Raw genomic sequence first — 19,288 nt, forward strand, 5'->3', positions numbered from 1 at the left:
ATATGTATAGTATTGTATAAATTAATCATCCAAAAATGAATATGGAAAATGTAATTAAAAGTCTTGAGCAAGTTGCCTGAGTTATTCTGAAATATACCAAATTTAATCACATGATTCTTTAAACTTCTTATTGGCTCTTTGTGAGTTTCACATAATGTACCTCAATACCACTTATCTCCCCCTCTCTTTTACCTGCCTTTCACTCTTGTAACCTGCCCTCAAGAGAAAAAAAACAACCCTACTTGTGGAAACTCAAGTGTGTTCTACAGTATACCTTTTTGTTCACACGTTTTTGTTTTGCAAGTGTTCATTGCAGTGATGTGTTAGTCTGGTATGAGGCCTCTAGCTTTTACTACTCTATCAAAACTGGAGCCTCAGTGGGACTCCTCTAGGATATGCTCTTGTTGCACTGTATAATGGAGATCCTGTATTTTTGGATCCACAAGGCTGGTCCATTTATGTATTCCAGAAGTTCATAGATGGGGTAGATGTTGGGGTGGGTTAATTCAAAGCCCTGGATCTGGGCCTGAGAGGTATCTGAGCTGACCAGCCTGATGGTTCTCCCACTCTAAGGTCCTCAGGGCTGGCTCACCAGCAACCCCAAGAATCAGGGCCAGCTCTTCCCTGCTGCTGAGGTGAGGTGCAGGGTTCCCCTCTTCGAAATGCTCAGATCAGTGAAATATGGGGCCTGTTCTCCCATTCTCATGACCATGTGACCCGTTCTCCCACTGCTACAGGTTGTGAGGGCCAACAAAGGAGAGGAGGGCATCTCTCCCTCATCCATTTGTGCTCACTACCAAACTGCAGACAAGAGGCAGGACAAGTTGTTCAGTGGTTACTAACTGCAACACACACACACGACCAGGGCCAACTCTACTTTCCTGCACAGGAAAGTTGCAAGACTGTAGTAGGAGATCGACAGGACCAGATCTCCGGCTCTCATTCTGCCAGGGCTAGTTCTCTCATGAGGCCAGTTCTGCACAGCCCTCAGACACTAACATGTCCCCTGGAGGTAGCCCAGACTAGGGTCATTCATCTTCGCTATTTGTGTTAGTAAAGACCTGCTGCTGCAGGTCTTGACCCTGGAAACAGCACAGGTAAGAACCTTGCCATGGTTCCAGATGACATCACTAGCTACTAACACCAGGCTCTTCCTTACTACCAGGAAGTCTCCAGTTCTGCTTCTTTTCATTGTGTCCACACCCTTCAGATTCTCGTTCTCTTCCATTTCTCTACAACTTGCTTTTTTTTTTTTTTTGACACCGAGGGTCTCTAAATGTCATCTCACTAGTGGTCTCAGGAGTGTTATGCCCTGCTCATGCATTATGGCGTGGGGGCAAGTGTCATCTCAGGCATAGTCTGACCCCTAGGCCTGAGGGTGCTGGATAGGTGGCCATCTTGAGGTGGTTTCTTGTCCAAGCCCGATGGTGCTGCTCTGGTGGTAGTGTTAGGCTTAGGCTTCTTTCTCACCAGGGATCACTGGAGGTGCCACATGGGAGTATTCTGACTCCTGCCGGGTCTGTGGCCCAGATAGGGTTCATCTAGTCTTCTAGTCACTCCTTGCCCTGGATGCATGTTCATACCTGTGCAGTTCAGTACTGGTGTCAGCATAGCTTCCTACTGGACCTCATAGTATCTTGGGAGTGGTTGTTGTCTCAGGCTATTTTTCAGTGTTTATTTGAGTGTTAATCATTTAGGTGTTTATAGGTCAGAACGCTGAGGGTCATCATAGCTTCTCTCCTCTCTTGCCACCTATTGATCCACCTACTGACACCACACCTGTCTTGCCTATAAAAGCAGTTAATCACAGGATTCTTAAAGGTAGTGAATACTTCCCTGCTGTGCACAGAGAAAGATGTGAAAACAGAAACATGAGAAAGATGATGTACTTTTGGCTTGGAATAAAGGAAATGAACACAGTCCCATAAGACAAGCAAGAAAAGACAGGGAAAGGGATCTTTCCTGTTAGTAGACATTTTTGTCACTGTTATAAGAATTTTTGAGATAACAACTTAGGAGAGAATTTATTTTGGCTCATAGTTGATTTCAATCTGAGGTCTTATGGACCAATTCTTTGGCTTGAAAGACAAATGCTATCCAGGTGGCAGAAAGGTGTTACAGCTGATCTTATTGCCCCTAGCTGTCAGGATGCAAGGCAATGGGACAAGGCATAAGTTTCCAGGGCACACTGCCAGTTACCAGCTTCGTCAATAACATCTTACCTCCTAGCTTGACCTTCTCCCAATAATGCAATCACATTATGAATCTATCAAGGGAGTAATCCACTGATTAGATTAGAGCCATCTGGATCCAATCACTTCCCAACTGTTCAAGTGCTACCAATTACTCCTTTAACAAGAGCATTCTGGGGCTACTTCACTGTAAATCTGCACAGTTCTCTAGAATAGAGCACAGCTGATGCTTTAATTCGAGTCAGTGCTGGCAGACTTCTGACTTATAGGGCTATAGCTCTAAGTGTGTGCAGCTTTTATGCCATGGAGATCCTCTACTCTATTTGTGAGGTCACAGAATAGATGGGATAGGAACAACATAGAGGTAGGTAGCCCTCTTCCTCACTCTGTCCTTCTCATACACCCCCCCCAAGTTCATATACTTCTTCCAATAGCTAATTGCATTTATATATCTAGAACAAAAGAGAATGGGTTAAATAATAAGGTTAACAAAATGATGAGAACAAAATTATAAGTAGAACCTGCTTAGAGTAACAACAAAATATCTACAGAGTAGGTGTGGTTTATGCCAAACAAATTATTTACCAACACAGGAGATTGCTTTCTCCATAGCAGTTTGTAGAGTTCTTCCCTTCCCAAATTGAAAAGCTGCCCTACTGAAAAACGTAGTCATAAAATTAACAGCATCTATTGGACCTTAGGTAGACATGCAAATTGTTAGGCTATAGTGAAAGTCATCTGCATATATTCAACCTAAGACACATTGCTTTAAAACAAAATATTCTGCGGTTGTTACAGAATTATCAGAACACACTTTACTAATATCCTTGGGTCTAGCTACAGAACATCTATAGAGTAAGATGTTTGACAGATTTTACACTGCCAAAGAAAAGACGGGAGCATTTGCTAAATATCTGCTCTTGTGTACAAAACTTTCAGATTTGTGACATTATGAGTCTCCATAATGATTCTTTAGGTCATGGTCCCCATTTTTTGGTTGTAGAAATCGAAATTTATACAATTCTGTGATGCCTGAGCAAACAACCAGGTTCAGAGTCTTATGTTCTAAAATATCTACTTTTAACCACCATTTTAATTCCTGAAACAAATTGGCACCCAGAAAGCTTTTCTGTAAATGCATTTATCCCTTATTTGAGTCTCCAAAGTGAGTAACATCAGGATGAAAGCATGTCTGCTTTCACTTTATATCTTTCTCCTTTGCTTTGGCCCAGACTCCTGTATGATTCTTCACAAAGGTGATGAAGTTTAAGGATGTACCCTCTACCTAGCCTGTTTCATCATCCTTTAAGGTTGAAGACAGCAAGATAAGTCATTATCTTAAATTTATAGTTACATTGGATTCCAAGAAAAACAAAATCTAGATATGTTCCTGTCACTAAACCACATGAGGCAAAGTATGATGCTTTGCACTGTTACTCAGGTCTTAGTGACAATTTTAGGATTAATGGCTGAGTCTGGCTTTATGGGCTGCATAGTGGAACTGAAGCTCTTAAGAAATAGTTCAGCTTACACTAGGGCTTATAATTTTATGTCTAGAATAACAGTTATTTCTTTTGGTTTATAAACAATTATTATAGCTGGAGTTCTTGACAGAGTTATGAATTGGCTACATTTAATTAATTGTAGCTACCTTGCCTCCGCTCTCTCTTTCTCTAACCAGCCATCACAGCCATCAAAAGACAATCTGATAATCCAAATGGGTTGAACACAGTATCCCAGAGGACAGTTTGGGAGGCAGGGAGTCCTAGAAAGACATTTCAAGATTTTTCACTTTCTATAGAAATGTTAGAAACCATATTTTATTCAGAAGTAAGTTCTATTAATGTTGGTCGACTGATCCTTTCATTATGAATATCCAGTTGAATAGAAGATGTAACAGATCACTCTGAACCCACAAGTCATATTCCAGCAGATTTGAGTATATAGGTGATAACAAAAATTAGATTCCCATATCCAGTGAAAAACTTTTGCAGATGTATGTACCCTCGAAAAGGAATCTTCCCTTCCTGGTGAAGCTGAAAGCTGAGAAACCTCAGCAATCTTGTACAAGTATTCTACATCTAGCAGGTTGGACTCTGTAATCCCAGGTGTGTAGTGCACCCTAAGTCTCTGGCAGTCATATGACATTCCATAAGTGCCCTGAGTAGTGTTTTCTTAGTCTCTGGTCATCGTTTGGCCTTCAGTAGGTGCAGCACTAGTGTACAATAAGTCTCTGCTGCTCATCTAACCCTCAGTGGGTGCAGTGACTAGTGTGTCCTGACTCTCTTGAGTCATTTGACCCTCAGTGAGTGTAGGCTCTTTTCTCTTTACTGTTCCTTTAAACTTCAAGAGGGAAATTATCATTTTTCCAAAGCTCTATCTCTTTTATTTGGCTCATGTATGCTTTTGTTAAAAGGAAAGCACACTGAGGAGCAAGATATTAGAAACCATACTTTGGTCTCTAGATGGCAGTGGAGACATGCTGAATTTGACTAAATTTCACTTCTAGATTATTAGCATAGAAGCCACTGTTCAAAAGAAAACCTGACCCAGAAGAGTCAATACTGAGGCCTAACAAGTATCCAACACTACTTGTTCATTAATAGAAAAAAATATTGAATTTCACCACCAGGTTGGAAGCTATAACTACTGCTTGGCTGTTCTACTTGATGATAAAAGTGGATAACTGTACCACAGAATGAAAAGTTTCACTAAGATGTTGCTTTACATAAGAAAGATAAGAACATGGCTTTTTCAAATTTCTAAAGCCACCTTATACATTTTATATTTCCCTATACATTTTTTAATCAAGAAAAAGCTGCATGAGAAGTCTTGAAAGCAGAAAATAATTTGATTGCAGTTTCTTAAAAAAATAGTGAAATGTACCAGCCATTTACAGAGAATAGTAGAAGCAACTTTTGATTCACTGGTGTTTCTAACAGATGTGTTAACCATGGAAAGTATACCAGACCTGCTTGATGCTTAGTTGGATCTTCCTTGAGGTAGAATTAAGGAATTATGGAATGTTGATCTGTAAGTAATATTTGTTCTCAGTTTCATTCAGTCTTCTTATTGTAAAGATAATAAGGCCAATACAGGTACCACTCAGGGCCCAGAGACTGTGTGACTGGATTGATTCTACATGACCTGCAAGAGGGACTGGACTTATAGCCACAGCTTGTTTCCAGTCGTGTGAAACAATGTGAAAAAGATAGCTTTGTATTAAGTACAAATTGAGATGTCTGAAAACTCACTTCATTTTTTTGCTCACTGTGATACTTTAGTGATTTTCAAAATACAGTCACTAGGCTATGCTAGAATAATTTTGAGTGTTAGAGGGCTTTACTGGATGTGCTGAAATGAATGCTGACAGGATCTCATGTTTTTATAGTGGAAGAAATTTTAGAATGGGGACACTACTGTGCAGGAGATGACATCATTGCGAGATGCTTCCCTAACTCTCTGTGCTCCAATCTTTAGCTGTAGAATTATGAAAAACACATCCATTCTGTCTTGCTTTATGACTATATTATGAAACCCAAGTTCTAGAAAAGGGATAAGTGTGTTTTCTAGAGAGCCTTGTACAGCATAGTTACTAAGCCAAAATGAGGCAGATCAGAAAGAAAGAGATAAAATTTTACCCCAATTTAAGAAATCTCTAGAGCAGGTAACTCCACTGAACTAGAAAACACAGTTGTGATTTATAAGGCTGGAGAAAGGCAGGATGATGGGGGATGATGGCTCAGGAAATGGACTTTTTTTGAGGTGAAAGAAAAGAATTTGAACCTAAATAAATCTAGTGGTGGTTCAACATTATGACAATACTGAATGCCAATGACCTGTTATCTTTAAAGCTATTAATTCTAATTGTATGTGAAACAGAAAACAGCAAAGTCTGGGAATAGCAGGGATGTATTATGACATTGCTTTAGAAAATTTTGTTCAGATTATTTTGCTAATGAAATTTCAAACTAACAGAATAATTTTGTCCTTTATGACAGAGTGTCTATAGAGTTTACATTAACTGTTAGTTTTTTCTTTGAGACCCAGATCATCAACTTTTAGCCACACAAAATCCCTGAGTATTATTCAAGGACAATGTATTCATTGAGAGACACACATGCTTGTACAAACATTCTTTGGACTTCAGGGTCCTATGATTAGGTACTGTGAGAGACATTGAGGAAGAGATTTGAGAGGGAGTTTCTCTTCAGTCTTATTTCCAGTTTAACATGGCAAGATATAAAGCATTATTTAAACTAATATCTGATGCTGACCACCACCACCACCAATAGTTGGAAAATATTGAAGTTCAAGTGCATAACTCTGCTGAGTAGACCTCTCTTCTGAGCCTCAGGGAATTCCTGCTTCTTGGCATGAACTGTATCACATTAAGGCAATGCCTTCCCTCTTTACAATGCCTTTACTCTTATTCCTATTTGGATACATATGCTGGTTTCCGAAGGTTGCCTTTATTTGTAGTACAAATTTTAGAAACAGGTGAAGTGTCCAACATATCTCTATTTGAAGTTGTGCAATGAGATACTCCAAACACAGTTGGAGCCACACACATGAAATCATATATTCACCTGAGTTTTATTTTTCATGATTTTTTATTATATTGGAGGAAATGCACTAAATAAAAACAAAACAAAATGTAACTGAAAACCAAAACTACTGTAAGCTCTATATTGAGCATATTAACTTTCATTCATGTATCTGACTGATACAGTCATTCTGCAGTTTCAATTATCAAGTCATGAGAAAATCATTTGAAAATATTCAAGGTAAGTCTTTGTGTCTTCTACATGACTGATTTTAAATCATAAACTGATAAACCTCTAATCTTTGATTTTAGTCTGCTCATAGAGTTTTCCATCCTAACCTTTGTTGTTAATCTTAAATTTCATAGTTTTCATTACCTTATATTTATGTATGTGCCTATGAGAATGTAATACTTAAGTGAAATAAAACATACCAGGTGTATAAAAGAGAAATTAGGATCACAAATATCTCCTCTGCAGTTCATGGTTATAATGATGTAGTTATAATGATGTATTGAATTGGTAGTCAATAGTTAGCAGGATTGATTCTCAAGCTTTATATCTCTCAGTACTAAATTTTAATAACAAAACGTGAACAGGAAAGTTGAACTATGGAGACTAACTTTTCAGTAGCACATGGCATACCTTACAAGAATACTAACAATAGGGAAAAAAAAAGAAGCTGCCTTATTGTGACCTTACCACACATCTGTTAGAGTTGCTGTCATTTAATGTCTACTCTTGAGCTCCAAGAGAACATCCTCTGTCACACGTTCCATGATTGTCTTCTCTGTTTCCCTAATGCTTGAACAGGCATTTTAGAGAATAGGTCATTTTACATGAAATTTGTGTTTGTCTTTCTAGTTTTCCAGCTAGTCTGCAAACTGCTTTGAAGCACCTGGTGTGTAACTAGGCTCTTGCATATGCTGAATGAATAGAAGAATGTCTTGCACTGCTGCTTCCAAATAGATAAAAATTAAAAAGGTAAATCATATTATTAAGTGGGATTCCCTTAGCAAGGACCACAAGTTTTTAGTGTATAGTCTCACTCAGTTTATTGCTCTCCTTAATGACATATATTTTGTTTAATAAACCAAGGATACTAAACCATATGTCCTATAAAAATACTGTACCTTTTCAAAAGGAAATAAAAAGCTTAATTTATCTTCATATATATATATATATATATATATATATATATATATATATAAAATATTGTTTGCATGTGTTCAAATTAGTACATTCTGTTTTGCAAAATGATAGTTTTATATTGTATATTCATGGTTACAATATTTGCTGCTATAAACATCTCAGTGGTTATAATCAGGAGTCTTCAAAAATGTTGAAAACAGAAATATAATCCAGTAAGCACTAATGCAAAAATTTCTACAATGCTACAAGTAATGAATATTTGTAATAAAAATCTAACTTAGCAGTTTGAGACATATAAATTCTACTCTATTTTGTTTTCATATGTTTGTAGACATGTACTATAAAATCTTGGTACCAGGAACATTTTTCAATATAGTTGCAATATGAGTGAAGTTATCATCTGAATAGAAATGAATGTAGATCAGGAAAGCACTTGTAGAAAATGATAACTATTGCATTGTACAATAGGTCAGTTGCTTCCATGAGTCAGGAGTCTTCACCATTGTGCACTTACTTGTCTATAGAAGACTTGAATGTTCGAATGTGCAGTCATGAATCCTTCTGCCCGATTGTTTAGTGTAAGTTCTATCCATATACATATGTATATAATTGTGTCCTATAAAAATCTGTCCATCCTACAAAATCTTGTTTGTTTCTTTGTTTCGCCTTCCTACATGAACTGAAAACAAGTGGCTTTCTAAGAATCCTTAGTCCTTCAAAGCCAGGTAGGAGATCTAAGAGACCTGTTTCAAAGATTGTGCAGCTTCAGGATTATCCACTTCTCCAGTGTGAAGACAGCCATTGTTGAACTACACAGATGCTATCTATTATCACAACAAATCTAATATTACTATTTTGAATTTATAGTCATTCTATAAGTTTCTTTTCTCTATAAAATCTTAACTAATTCATATTTTGGTACAAAGATTAGTACTACAGATATTAAACTGTAAAGATGAATTTCTTTAATGTGCTCAGTGATGTGTGGATCTGGCTCTCCTACTTGATGAAATTTACAGTTCTTAATGACTGCCTTAGTAGTGTTAAAAACACTGAAAATTCCCAATGGAAACTACTAAGGAAGTACGCAAGACAAATGCATCTGATGCTCCTGTTTCACTGCTTGGGTGGAACAATAAATTTGCTGACCCTCTATATAAAAGTTTTGAACTTTTATAAGAAATCTAGGACTATAGTGTTGTTAAGTGGTTGCTTTAAATATATGAGGACAAAGTAACAGGAAAAAGAATGAGCCCAGAGACAAATTACCTTTGTGGATGCACACAAACAGTATAAAGATTTTTTTCATAGAAAATTCTTTTTTTAAAAAAATAGCATCCTGATTTTTAATGTACTCTGAAAGAGAATCTTCTGTCAAGTACATGCACAGTTCAAGTAGCAATAAACCATGGCCAAGCTATCATCATAGAACTGGATGACTTAAAAAAAATGGAATTCTCAATCTAGAAGATGAACAGCTAAAGTAAGAACAGAACACTGAATGAACAAGTAGGATCCAGTTACATATGATAGAGATGAATCAGAGGATCTTCTTGAGGCTAAAAGCATTACACTTTCAAATTTTTAGCAATCCCTTTTTTCTAGGTAAGTAGTTGTCCCACAATTACCCCAGAATCCATTTTCAATGAAAACTTTTCTTTCTATGCTGATGAAATTAACTCCGTACTGTTAAAGGAATAGGTAATTACCTCCCCTGATGAAGATATCAAGACAGTCAATGCTGATGCCCTTCAGTGTTGTCAGCTTTCATTCCTATAAGCAAACTCAAATTTAAGGAAGACCCTAAAGGTAGGGTAGAAAATGTGATTCATGAGATGTAGTTCACCCACAATGAACTTAATGAGTTTTCCAATTCATAAAAAAGCTCCAGAGAATAGTAAGGGAATAGATTTTTAAAAGGGTGCTATAATGCTGAAATGACCATAAAATAGGTAAATCTAAGTTTATCAATCTGTGCCAATTGCAACAAAATTGTCTATCTATTACTTTTGCTTGGACAATTAAAAAAATATACCAGTAGTTTATTTTATTGGGTGAGTGAAGTATGATCAATAAATGGTCTCTTGGAAGTGAGTTGCAGATGGCTTATACTATCTCTTGTCTTATTGTTGCTGAGACAATTCAAAAGCTCAAGGAAATTGAAACACTGAAATGGATTGTCATTTTATACCTGCTCCTCCATAATGGGGTAATCCTAAAGACTAAGCTTTTACAGAAACCATAGAAACTGATGGGAGAGTCAGCAGCAGCTGTCATTGTTCTGTGTGCTTGAGAATTAACATCAGAGACAAAGTAGCTCAACTGGATGACTTGCTCCAAATGAGTTTAATTAGATCCCACAGCAGCAAGAGTCAGATGGAAGTACATAACTCACAAAGGCTATGCAAGCATATTCACATTTATGTTCAGAATAGGCAAAGTAGTGTTCATAGCAACCTGACTTGTATAGACTTTTGATACTAATTAATCATGTTGTAACAAGAAATGGATAGAAATCCTGGTATTACTATAAAAAACATATGAAAACAAAAACTCCAGGACAAAAAAATAAAAGAATATCTTGAATGATAGCAAGATAAGATCAAGACTTTTCAAGTAATTTTTAGACTTGAGATATTGTACAGACTCAGAACCTCACATAAGAAGCAGAGTCAGATCTCCTTAAAGAGGGCATTTCTATAAGCTGAAACATTTTACTATTATTTTCTCCCATCCTCCAAAGGAGATAGCTATATATTGGGCAAAAAGAAATAAGTGGACCACTCAGAGTCCACCAGATACTACCTCTGAACTAATATTGATTTGGAGACACATGAAAAATTATTGTGGCAGTCCAGTTACAGGAAAGATGATCAGAGGAAGCAAAGCCAAAGTCTGGCTTACCATTGGTCTCGATGACTACCATATTCACCTTGTGTTTATTAACCCATATTCAGAAGCATCATTGGCATATATATGTATATATATATATATATATATATATATATATATATATATATATATTACAGAATTCACAAGAATCCTCATAGTGAATCCCTGACCCATGGAGTGAGGACTATCATTGAAAATGCCATATAAAGGCCACTGGCACTACCTTTGCTAGAAAAAAATAGGGAAACAATCATATATTGTATACAAGAAGGGTTTAAAGAAATTAGTACCACCATGAAGAATATGAAAGACACAGAGGTGTTGTTTCCTATCACACGTTTGTTTAATTTTCCCATTTTTTTTTTGTAGATGGGTAGACAGATAGATGGATGCATTGAAGCATGGATGGTTGAATGGATAAATGATAGAGAATAGCAATTGATTGTTATGAATTAAGTCATGGCTCCTGTAGCAGATACAGTGTCCTTACTTAAACAGATAAACACATTTGTTGTTACCTGATATTCACCTTTTGGTCCAGAAAGAGATTTCTGACCCCCACCCCCATAATAATAGTCTCTGGGAACTACTAGAAGCAATCTGTCATCTGGCAAGGCCAACATCATACCTGGACTGTTCTACCCCAAAGGTGTATCAGTTCTCAAGCTCTGTGTCATGACTTTGTTAACAATAACCTTGATCCCTTCCTGCCTTTTTTTTTTTACAATGTCTCACACTCATCTATTGTATTGCTAACATTATGCAAATTGGATCAAGTCAGCAGGAGGGAGCAATCACTCCAGGCTTGCTGATATAGCATGTACAATGAGAAGGTGGTAAACAAAATTCAAGGGTGGTCTACCTAAGTAAAATATCTTTGAGTCTAGGCAAATGGAGTAGACAGATATAATCTTTCTGAAGTGAAGGTTAAGTTGTAGGACCCTGTCCCTCCTAATGCCAAGAAAGAAGCATAAGACTTATCATGCTTAGATAATATTTAATTTATTTTGCCAACTTAGCAAAGTATAGGATCATGTAGAAATGGAGTATCAATAAAAACTGTCTATGTCAAGTTGGCCTGTGAGTAGGACAATAGGGATTGTTTTGATTATCTTAATTATTGTGGAAAGACCCAGCCTGAAATTAAGTGGCATTTTTTCAGCTTTTAAGCCCTAAACAATATGAATCCATTTTAAGCACTGGACTGTATATATTTATTTCCTTCTACACTTGACTGTTTAGCTGTTTTAATTTTTATTCCCTTGACTTCCTTTCTATGATGGACTAGACTGTTGAGCTAAAATAAACCTCTTCTCCACTTAGATGATTTCTATCAGCACATTTTACAATAGCAACATAAATACAACTAGGATAGTCTGTTATTTCAGGCAGCACATTCCTCAGTTGGGTATGTTACTACTGGCTCTACCTACCAAGAAACCCTAAGAACTGCTAGTTTTGTATAGGCCTTGTTTTTACCAAGTCCAGGATGCTCAGCCCCTTCCCTGCCACTTCAATAATATGATTCATATGATTGATAGTACTCAAGATTGATAGTATGATTAATTCATATGATTAATAGTATGTATGATGTCAGTGTCAGACAAGTACTTTATTTGTAGCATTTGTTTAGCCTTAAAGTTTAATCAAAAAAGATTTCATTGGCATTTGGGAGTAAGGACTTGCCTTCAGGACTTGCCTTTGTCTAGTGACAACTATTCTACTTCTGAGAAGAAGACTGGCCTGAATAGAAATTTAGTTGGACAATGGTTGACCAGGTTATCATGCAACACAAGCTGGAATAGCTAAATATAACCTGACACACCAAATCATAAAATGAGACATTCATAGAAGGAATACATAAGCAAGTGAAAATGGTGTGTATTTGATTATTTCAGAGCAGGCCCTGAATGTGCAAGAAAGTAACGTGAAGAAGTTCCCCTTTGTTTCCTACTCCTGGTATAAAACCTTCTGTCAAAAGTATACACCGATGCCTCATGGCAAATGTCCTGTGATTAGTGTAGTGATGGAGATACTCTTAAGGCTTAGCTTAGAGTTGAGTCTGCCTGCTGAAAGGTACCACTTAGGAAAGGACAGTGCAGCACTACAGCCTTTACCTGGGTGTACCAGTTTGGCTGGTTATGAAGTTGAACAGTCCTCAAAGGGAGCAATGAGGATGATTATAGAAAAGTCAGCATGTTAGTTTTTCCTTTATTAGCATAAATACTGTATATTGATTTGCCTTTTATGGACTTGCAGATTGCCTTAGATATTACACACAACATGATTTCTGAGCAAGGAATTGACTTGACTAGAAAGTCACCGGATAATTTGGAAGAAACCACATATACAAAGATTCTTTGATCTCACCAGATTCCTCATCATCCTCAAGGAGTTTACTTGATAGAAAATTGGAATGGCTTTCTAAAGACACTGTTACAGTGTTACCAACTTGGTAATAGTCTCCACTGGGAAAAAGTCCTCTTTCAGTCTAAAAGACTGATTTGCATATTCCAAATCAGCATCCAATATATGTCACTGTTCCTCTCATGGCCAGGATTTAATGAATTCAGGAATCAAAGTTTGTAAAATTGAAATGGTCCCACTCACTGTCAGCACTGATGACCCAGCAATAAGAGTTTTCCTTCTTTTTCTAACATTATTCTGCTTTTCTGGCCTATAAGTTTTAGTCCAAAAGAAGGGAGTGCTTATGTCAGGAAACCAAGTAAACATTCCATTAAGCTGCTAGCTGATGCTTCCCTTTGGACACTTCAAGCTCCTGATCCCCTTGAGTCAAAAGGTTAAGAAAGAAGCCAGTATTAGTACGAGTGACTGATCAAACAAGAAAAGAACTTCTCCAAGATGGAGGTAAAAATGAATATGATTTTCTTACATGGGCCACTCAATATGTACTCTTTGGTTGGTGGTTTAGTTCCTGGGAGCTCTGGGGAGGTGGGGTCTGGTTGGTTGACATTGTTGTTCTTCCTATGGGTTTCAAACCACTTCAGCTCCTTCAGTCCTTATACGGATGGTTTGTTAAGCATAACCACACATACTATACTACTCTTGGGCATGTGTCCCAAAGACTCCCCACCATATTACAAGGACACATGCTTCACAATGTTCATAGCAGCCTTATTTGTAATAGCCAGAAGCTAGCAACAACCCAAGTGTCCCTCAACCAAAGAATAGATATAGAAAATGTGGTTAATTTACACAATGGAATACTATTCAGCTATTAAAAATGAGGACATTATTAATTTTGCATGCAAATGGATGGAACTTGAAAATATCCTGAGTGAGGTAGCTCAGACCCAAAAGGAGATGCATAGTATGTACTCACTGAGAAATTGATATTAGCCAAAAAGTACATAATACCTAGGATACAAACTACAGATCTTAAGAAGTGTAATAAGCAGAAAGGCCCAAGTGAGGAGGCTTCAATCCCACTTAGAAGGTGAAAGAAAATAATCACAGGAAGGAGAGGGATGAAGTTACCTGGATAAGAGAAGGGGCAGGGAAGGAAAAGGGAAACAGAAAGACTTATGGGGGCAGGAGAGAAGCCCAGAGAGCCAACAGAATGAATAAAATAAAGAAAATTTTAAAGAAAGCATACTCATACATAAGCTTGGCTGGGTAAGAAAATAAGCATGAATTTAAGCAGACTCATTATGACAATGTATTAATACCCTGTCTTGAAATCAGTTATAACAAGCTAAGATTTCTGAATTAACCAGAAACACTTTTCATCACCATCTTTTCCTCTCTCTCTCTCTCTCTCTCTCTCTCTCTCTCTCTCTCTCTCTCCCTCTCCCTCTCCCTCTTCCTCTCTCTCTTAAGAGCGTGCGCAAACACACACACACACACACACACACACACACACACACACTTTCTAGCCGAAAAACTTTAGTTATTTCAGAGACATGCAGAAGGATAGATACATTTGCATTCTGCCAAAAGATGCACTGAAGATTTGTTTGACAGACATCAAAACTCTCCTCCAAAACAGCGTAAGTTTGGAGGAGTTTTTTTTTTTTATTTCCAACCCAATCAATATAGCATTAAGGCAGCCCATTCATTATTATGACATTAAGGTGCTTCATAGCCACGTGGTTACAGGGCTGTAGGCACTGATTCATGCTAACAACTTCCTTGTATTGTAAAGATAGTAAAAATAAAACACTTCAAATGGGCTTCTAATGATCTTCTAAAATGATATTTCTTCTGATTGCCTAACAACTTCCTTCTTTTCTTCTTATTTTAGTTCCCAGATCACAGGTCCTCTTCATTATGGTTATGAACATTTGAACTTAGGCACTGAAGTGTTATTGTCTCCTGCACTTCCACCCGTTGATAACTTTATCAATGGTCATAGCAAAAAGGTTGGATGGGAATACAAGAATTCACTCACCAGGTGAGTCAGATATGACTGTGAATTTAGCTGAACTTGAGATATTTCTCTTTGAATCAGCAGGAAGAAATTGTTTTGTGTTCTATGTTTCAAAACAAATGGCAAAAGAAGATACTTGCAAATTTAGGTTTTACACTTAAGTATATGTTGTAGACCAGAATGGAACAAATGTACAACAAGAAATAATGTATGCAAAAGCCATTAAATCTGACACGTTAAAACCTTGGATGCCAACTTGACTATATACAGAATCTGGTCAGTTGGGTAAATAACTTCTGGTAAAAAGAAAATCCTCAGATTTTCTCTACATTAACACCAAATACTAGGAGAAATATAATTGTGAGCAATCAGGAGCTACATTTTCTTTTCCAACTTTCTGGTTGAATCAATTCCAGCAAAGAAGATGTTCTTTACTAGAGATCTATTCCTCAAATTACACCAGTGAAGATGGTGGAATGATGGACATCTAGTCACTTTCTGTACTCATTTCTTGTTCTTTCTGCAATAATAATAAGGAACAAGTTTAGTATCCATTGATTTTTTATATATTTTACTAAAAGAGTTTATTTTCTGAAAAATATATATCTTTAACTAACTTCCTATATGTAAAAACCCTCCATTATATTTTCTAAGAATTTAGAATTTTCTGTCAAAATTTTAGACAACCTTTTCCAATAGCTGTGGACAAAAAGGAAGCTGCCTTTATCATCTATCATTTTCTGTTTTGAACCTAAAGATAGAACATTTACTCTAGGAAATCTCTTTTGTGAATACAGTGTGCACTTTGCTATGTTTTATCTTCTCATAACAATTTACTGGACATTAGTTTTGCTATCACCCAAGCACATTCTATTGTAGAACATGTCAGTGTATTTGTAAATCAGCCAGCACTTCCTAAAACTTAATGCATACATATATGGGAGAGGAGGAGTACAATAATACTACTGGATGCTAACAAATGTGGAGGAAGATAAATTTAAGTTTAAAATTTTGAACAACACAGTTTTTTTTTTTCTTCCTGAGTGTTTTACCTTTCAGGTCACTGCTTTCCACAATTTCCTGCTGTCTTAACAACATACAGGATATTTTTAAATTTAGCTCTTATGCTAGAGTGTATATTAAATATTTGTTCAGCAGAGTAAAACAGTTCTACATTTCCTTAATGTTTGAACAGTAAACAGTTCATTGAAAAGTGATATTTTTTACATTCATATAAGCTGATGCAGCTACCCCTCTGAGAAGTGAGCTTGTGATATGATGTTGCTCAATTTATTCTCCCTAAACACCATTGTTAGACATGGTTATCTTCCAGAAAGGGATAGTCTAGGTCTCAAGTAGACGGCCAGACCGAGGGAAATGAACAATGGACACAGAAGAAACAGAGTAAATTGAAAGCAGAGTAAAATTTTCATGCTGATGAAAACATTTATTTTAAGAAGAAACATGGAAACTCTAAGGAATAAAGACAGTCTAAATATGGTTTCATGGGTACCACTCCCTGACATTTGTGCCCTGTTTTATTAAAGCCAAAGTTATTTTGATCCCTGAGAAAGTGGGAAATATTGAGATTACATTGAATTGTGATAAATAAAAGGGAGATTTCACAGCAATGCCCTAGCTTTGCCATTTGTATGTGAGTCAAGGAAGAAATGGACACACCTCTTTGATAAATAGGACCATGTCCTAGTCAAAACGCTCTTACTTGGGTGACTGATATTATGAAGGTTGTTAAGGCACACAAGCTATAAGAACTCTCAAAACATGTCTTTGCCAGTCTTGAATGACATTTTTTGAGTTCACCCAACATTTTCCCAGAAACATATTTGTTTTTTTCATCTTTTCTCTGTACCTTCCTTCATCATGTCTTTGGAAGGCTGACATTATGCTGGGACTTTCTATTGACACATCTTTCAATTCAGTCTTCATACTTCATCTTATTTCTGCTCATAAACTTAGTGCTGCCTCTAGTGGTAAAGAGCTCTTATCTTTAGTTTGAGCACATTCTCTCCTTTTAAGTGTGTTATTTCTATAACAGCAAAGCATCAGAGGGAGATTAGGTAATTTATATCTCAAATACCTATTGCACGTTGTTTACTTCTTAAAAATTGCTTTATACTTGCAATAATCAGTATCTTGTTTTCATTTAAATAACTTTCTATTAGAAGTTGTATAACTAATTCAGAATATAAATCAAATACATTGCTTTGTGTGTATAAATGGCTGAGATAATAATGGAAACTTGGCAACCTACTTATTAGATCTTCGAAATAATCTAAAATAATACAAAACAAACAAATAAATAAACAAAAAAAACTTGCTTTGACAAAATCCTGAGTGAAGGAAGAGACAACATGAACAAAAAGGATGTTAGAATTCACATGACAGGAGTAGCCACTATTCACCACTATTATTACTTTTGAGCTATACTAACTTCCACAGCTTCAGAATTTTTCCACATTGCCAGAGATGGTATAAGTCTCAGTTTTATCTCTATTGTTTATAGTGAAACACTGTCCAAAAATAAATTGAAGAAGAAATGTTTATTTCATCTTACACCTTATTTATTTCCAAGGTAAGACATGGCCAGAAATCAAGGCAGGAACCAGGAGGCAGGGACAAATACAGAAGCCATAGAGGACAGGCTTATTGGCTTCTTCTCCCTGACTTCTTATATTTTTGGTTGTGAGCCTAGTCTTTAACGGCTGAGCCATTTCTCCAGGCCTCTCGCCGATTTCTTAAATCTCTTTTCTTATACACGACACAACTATTCACCAGGAGTAATTTTGCCTAAAGTGAGCTGGGCCCTTGTACATCAGTAATCAATCAAAAGAATGCCCTTCAGACATATCTATGGACCAGTATGGTGGAGACATTTTCTCAATCAGAATTCTTTTTTCCCAGATGACTATGATTTGTATCAAGTTGAAAAAAATCTAAGATATTATAATTTTGCTCCATGAAATATTATAAACTCACATAAGAATACAAAAAACAGAATAATGAATATAAAAGGTCCCATAGCCCAGGCTTGGTCAAGATGCCTCTATTTAGACAGCAAGTCTGAGAAGTCATAAATTTGGGACTTTCTTCCTTGTGCAAGAGAACCCCACAAACATGGCTATGTGTGTAAGTCAACCATTTTAGACATGACTTACTATATGTTCAATATAAGAGTTATAAAAATCATTTCCTTCAAAGGATAAAAAGAACAACAGCACCATGCATAGAACAGACCTTATTTTGGCCTTGTAAGCTGAAATGACCTGTGCAAGGAGCCAGGTTTGTCCCCTAAACAGAGAAGAAGCAGCACCATACTCAAAGTTGTCAAGTTTCAAGCTGTCTTTGACAGGCCTAGACTCTGGAGTGACTGGAACTGGGAAAGTCAAAGTCATCAAAAAAAAAAAAAAGTAAACTTCTATATTCATGAACTTATTCCTGCTGGCAACCTCTAATAGAATAATTCTCAGCACCTTGGAAATCTTCAGAGAGATGAGTGGATGCTTAAAGTATCAAAGGAAGCTAAAGAATGGTCCAGTGCTATAGAAGTTACTCTGCTTCCCCATGAAATACAGTGTGACCACTTGCCTCATTTGCTTTACATGAGTGCCTTGATAGCATAATCTCTTTACAATGCCTCTTACACAATTTTTAAAAGAGAAGGTAACGTTATATGAGTGGAAGCATGAGATATTTATGGTTAAATACAAACGTACTTTGATAAAGGCCAATTAGCAGGAAGGAGATGAGGCTGGAGATAATTTAAACGTGTTATTTAAAGAATAAGAATAATATGTTTGAGGAAGGTTGGAAAATATCAATCACTTCATTATAATAATAGTTTTTACCAGGTAGAGCTATGTTGGATTTAAACTTCAAAGTCTTTCAATAAGTGGAATTTATGTGAATGCTGCCTCTAACACCAACTCTTTCCCTAAAAACAAAGAAAAAAAACAAATAAAAATGCAAAAACACAAATGACAAAACAAAACACAAACAAAACTATAAAATAGAGAAAAAATAAACCTGATTTTTGTGAACTTGATTTGAGTGCTTGTTGCATACTACATCTGAAATAAAATCTCAGATTGTACTATCTC

At 36.5% G+C, this 19,288-nt stretch overlaps 1 non-coding gene across 1 annotated transcript; it reads right to left on the reverse strand.

The window, feature by feature from the left end:
• Window positions 1–1,673: 1,673 nt before the first annotated feature.
• On the reverse strand, window positions 1,674–1,801 carry LOC114610162. Its single transcript, XR_003709651.1, has one exon. It is a non-coding gene; the product is annotated as a small nucleolar RNA SNORA17 (small nucleolar RNA).
• Between the last annotated feature and the right edge of the window lie 17,487 nt (window positions 1,802–19,288).

The sequence above is a fragment of the Grammomys surdaster genome, unplaced genomic scaffold (assembly GCF_004785775.1).
Source record: "Grammomys surdaster isolate TR1022 unplaced genomic scaffold, NIH_TR_1.0 126029, whole genome shotgun sequence".
Classification (NCBI taxonomy): domain Eukaryota; kingdom Metazoa; phylum Chordata; class Mammalia; order Rodentia; family Muridae; genus Grammomys; species Grammomys surdaster.